The 5,315-nt window shown below is 31.7% G+C and overlaps 1 long non-coding RNA gene across 1 annotated transcript; it reads left to right on the top strand.

Moving 5' to 3' along the window:
* Positions 1 to 3,466: 3,466 nt before the first annotated feature.
* On the top strand, positions 3,467 to 5,315 carry LOC139520591 (uncharacterized). The gene is made up of 2 exons (XR_011663925.1): positions 3,467 to 4,676; positions 5,045 to 5,315. It is a non-coding gene; the product is annotated as an uncharacterized lncRNA (long non-coding RNA).

Raw genomic sequence — 5,315 nt, forward strand, 5'->3', positions numbered from 1 at the left:
ACAAAATATCGCAATTGTCATTGCAGTAGATATATTGGGACAATTGCTGAAATACTTTGTGTAAGAATTAAACTTATCATAGATACCAGGACTAAATTTTATATATACGCCAGACGCGCGTTTCGTCTACAAAAGACTCATCAGTGACGCTCGAATCCAAAAAAGTTATAAAAAGCCAAATAAAGTACGAAGTTAAAGAGCATTGAGATTCATAATCCCTAAAAGTGTTGCCAATTACAGCTAAGGTAATCTATGCCTGAGGTAGAAAAGCCTAAGTATTTAAAAAAATTCTAAATTTTGTAAACAGTTAATTTATAAATATAACAATATCAATGATAATTCATGTCAGCACAAAGTGCCGACTACTGGGCTTGTGATACCCTCGGGGAAATAAAGCTCCATCAGCAGTGGCATCGACCCAGTGATTGTAAATAAATTAATCATAGATACCAGGACTAAATTTTATATATACGCCAGACGCGCGTTTCGTCTACAAAAGACTCATCAGTGACGCTCAAATCCAAAAAAAAGTTATAAAAAGCCAAATAAAGTACGAAGTTGAAGAGCATTGAGATTCAAAACTCCTAAAAGTGTTGCCAAGTACAGCTAAGGTAATCTGTGCCTGAAAGGTGATATCAACCATGGAGCATGTTAGGATGTTTATGCTAGGATATACTTTCTCTCTTTTATTTTGTTTTAAAGAGAGTGAACGGGAAATACAGCGGACGTTTTTTTTTAGCTATTTGTCCTTTATGAAATTTCACTTGCCGTTCGGTATCATTTTGAAATCTTTTATTTTTCCTGAATAGGACAAAAACTTCATGAAATTTCATTTGCCGTTCGGTATCATTTTGAAATCTTTTATTTTTCCTAAATAGGACAAAAACTTTTTTCTACGTTTTTGGTTTCAATAGAAAAAAATCCTTAAAAAACAGTCATCAACGAACTTTTCTGTGTCGGAAATATATTTTAGACTGTTCGCCAGACTCAGTTGAAATGTAAAATAGCTGTACTCAAATAGTAAAAACTTTGCTAATTTTTTTTCAACAGTAACAAACAGTACCAAGTTGATTTTCTTACATGCAATTATCATAAAAAAAATCTTGGGAATCATTTAGTATTAACGGTTTTTTTTTCGCGCTGTCGATAATTATCCCCCAAGAACATGGATGGGAATGGTATGCTCGAAACATGAGCTTAACTAAACCCCTGTTCCGAGACTGGTTCTATTTTCATGGAATTGTAATATAGAGTGCACTGACGACGCAGGTGTCGATCCAGTCATTTTCGAAAGGAGATTCCAACCCAAGATAAAAAAAAAAAGGGGTGGTCCGACCATATGACATTGATCGGCAAGAAAAGGGTGTTCCAGTCTGTGATCTTTCAGTGCGACGTTACCACGGTTCATTTCAACACAAAGTTCATACTCAAATCTAGTCAATTGATTGTTAGGAATAAAAAATACAAAAGTGTTGCAGGCGAGAAGAAATTGTTATAAAATTCTCAATCTATTTCAGTCGGCAACGCATCAGTTGGCCCGAGAACACAATTATGTCGTAGTGCATTATTTTTAGACAATAAATTCAAATTAAACAAATCGCACCTGCTCTTTCTCAAAAAGAGTTTTACAGTGTAGTGTAAATATATAACTAGTGAGACAAATAATATCAAAATTATAGAAACTGATACCAGCTGTAACTCAGAATATTGACAAGTATGTGTTAAGGGGGTGTAAAATTCAGTTTGACAGCTTTAGACGTAATACAATTTGACCTTTTTTAACTGGACCAAATCCCTACTTAACATGAATATTCAGCAATCAAATTTTGTGAACATGTAATTACCTCCACCTACTTAATATTGCATGCATTAAATATCAAGAAATAAATTGGAAAAGTGTATCAAATAAGCATGCAAGTTATACACTGCAGTTTACACTAGGGACTATATATTCGTTGTAAAATCAAAGGACGATAACTGTGTCCTTGGACCAGTTGCGGATGCAAATTTGTGATCGTGCAGTTGAGTATCATCTAAACAATATTTGTGCTGGTTTTCGTATACTAACCATTGCATTAAAAGTACCCTGTTTCGCGGGGAAAGTGTATTTCTCCTGCTGATAATATATATCATACATATATCTACACCTTCGGTCCTTATAAATTCCTGTCTTCAAATATTCGGCTTTGTGAGTTCCTGATTGTAAATCCAAAAAAGCGCTTCGGACACATGAAATTTAACGTGTACCTTACATCTTTCTTTTTTTTATAGAAGACATTATTTGCTGTTTTTTGTATCTGTATTGTTGGTTTGTTTTTGTTTTTGGAGATGACCCCTTGTTTATGTCACCTGTTATCGTAAGTTTAAAGTGTTATCCTAGGTATAGACCTGGTTTCCGCAAATGTCTAATAGCCGCATTAAAGTACCATTTTAAATAGATTGTCGGAGTTCAGTAGTTTTGTTATCTAACTTTGTCTATAGGTATCAGTAAAATCATGACAGTACATCATCAGTATCCAAATCTCAATACTCAATTCTTAATTATTATCTATATTTCCTTCCTCACTTCCTTTCTTTTATATATGAAATTTTTTTTTTCAAATAGCAGCTGCACAACTTCAACATATGAATAATCGTCCTGTAAACTTTCAGTGATCTGGCATTAAAATGTAGGCGGAGTTTATTTCACAAATTTGTACCCATTTTTTTCTTGCTCAACCATCCACTCACTTGTCTGACGTTAACATACTGTAACCTGGATAATAACCCTACTTAAAAAGCAAATATTAAATCGTTGTTAAACGGTTATAATCAAAAACTATTTAACTACTTGAAACAGTGTTCACACACATCAATATGTAATGTAAATATAACTATCAGGCATCATTTTATGCATAAGATTTGAAACCGTTTATGCTTTATTTTAAACAACATTGTTTATTCAACAATACCCAAAATAAAATAGTTAAAGTATCTGATATTACATTTGTATTTTCAACAATCTTTTTCGATACAAGTTTTTATATACATTAGTGTATTTAAAAAAAAAGGAACATGATGTTATTGTCACTGTGAATGACTTTTACCAACCACCTAGCAAGGTCACAAGTAAAGTAAAAACTTCATCTGATTTATCATTTTTATAAACAAAAACCGTTCTCATAATAAGTTATAAAGAAGATGAAAATATATGTAAAAGAGTCGTTAATGGTACTAAACATTTCAAGAGCTCAACAAATTGGCTTTACTGATTAATTTCTTTGGAAAAATATACAGTTAACAGACGATAACATGCAACTCCAATTGCAGGGAGCATAATAACGAATACATACTTTCATTGATTTTTAAATACATATTAAGTACTACTAGAAGTTTAAAAGTGTTTGTGGTAAAAAAAAATGTATTACCGTATAAAGCGAAATACAAATTCTAGTGTCGAGTCCTAGTTCAATATACTAGATTCTATAACATTAAGAATCAAGAAGAAGCTTTGAATCAGGCTCTTCACAAGCATATTGAAAAGATTAGAAATGAAGTGGATCAAGATCAGAAAACTGTTTTGCAATCAATTGATGCTGACCTTGATACCATATTAAGATCCATGCAACAGTCTGATGAAAAAAACACTGAAATTGAAGATTTAATCAACAGCACTAACAGTGCAAAATTTTTTGTCCATGAAGTCAGCAGAATGGAAAATTCAATGGATGTACCAGAACCAAAAACCAAGTCAACCTACAAATCCATACCAGACTTTGTACCGGGGGAGATAAATCAGTCTAATGTTGGGGTGTTACAAAGTAAGGACACTCCACTAAATTAAGTGTTTCTCTTAATTAACATCCATAAACAATATGAAACTGAACTTAATCATGTATCAGATATAATTCCTTGTTATGACAATTCAATCTGGTTGAATAGTAATTTATATGGAAAGTTAATAAAAGTAAAACCTAACGGAAAAAAATCTGAAGACAATATCTTCTTTGAGCATAAAAGTTTATGGTATGACACTTACTACTGACAATGACATATTACTAAGTATTGGGAATCACAATATAAAACATCTGAGTTATACCACAGGCAAAATAAACACAGCATATGATATGTCACCTTTCCACTCTAACATCATCCGTTCAACAAGAAATAACAAAGTCATAGTAGGAGTTGTTGATAGTAATGTACAATATAAGGTGATTGTAATAAATAAGAAAGGTGAGCATGAAACTGTTTATGAACATGATCGACATAATCAACGTTTGTTTAAATATCCCAACAGTATAACCAGTACTGATAATGGTAATATACATGTCGCAGATTATGCTTCAGGTAGTGACAGAGGTAGAGTAGTGGTGTTAGGACAAGAAGGGAGTATAATCAATATATATACAGGAAATCCATATATAAACAAGGATAAAACATTCCAACCATTCAGTATAGTAACAACACCAAGAGATAATGTCATTTTAATTGGTCTGAATACTAATACCTTACATTTACTGGACAATGATAGACAATTACTTACATTTTATAAAACAAGTGACATGGGAATTCTATGGCCATACTGTCTTGCCTTCACACAAACAGGAAAACTGTTAATAGGATGTAGCAAACAAGTAAACACTATAGCCAAGGAAGCAAAGATATACGAAGTGACCATATCAGAATGTTAAAAAGTAAGTGATAATATTTTATATTAAGGTACTTCTTAATAACATCAGATGATTTGATAATTTAAAAAATAATATATCTATGAAAAAGAGAAGATGTGGTATCGACTGCCATTCAGACACCCTTTAACCAGAGAATAGTTTATCAATACTCATGTAAGTAAAGAAATGTGCGTTTAATGAACTGATAATGTGATGGAGTGGAGAATTGTATTTTACATTGCTAAAATACATAAAAAAATGAATTCTTTAAAAAGAAAAAAATGTTTCTTATCAGTTATGTTTTTTAAATAAAAATTGTTTTTCCATTGAAGAAAACTTATAACTAATTGCATTTTCTATGAATTAACTTTTTCATTTTGTGTTTCTCATAGATTCACATGTTGTATTGGTCAAGAGAAAGTCGAGTCAGGATAGTAGACAGCAGTATAGATCTAGATATACACCTGCGAATTAACAATCAGATGATCAGACTATTACGTAGAATACATAAATCAGTAGCAATTTAACAGTACAGTGTATTGTCAGAAAATTAGAATACAATTTTATATGATCGTGCTTAAAACAATGTCATACATAACAAAGAGAATGTTGAAAAAATATAGAATTTTGATATGATCATAACATATAATTCATTGTAATGTA

The sequence above is a fragment of the Mytilus edulis genome, chromosome 4, assembly GCF_963676685.1.
Source record: "Mytilus edulis chromosome 4, xbMytEdul2.2, whole genome shotgun sequence".
In the NCBI taxonomy this organism is placed as follows: domain Eukaryota; kingdom Metazoa; phylum Mollusca; class Bivalvia; order Mytilida; family Mytilidae; genus Mytilus; species Mytilus edulis.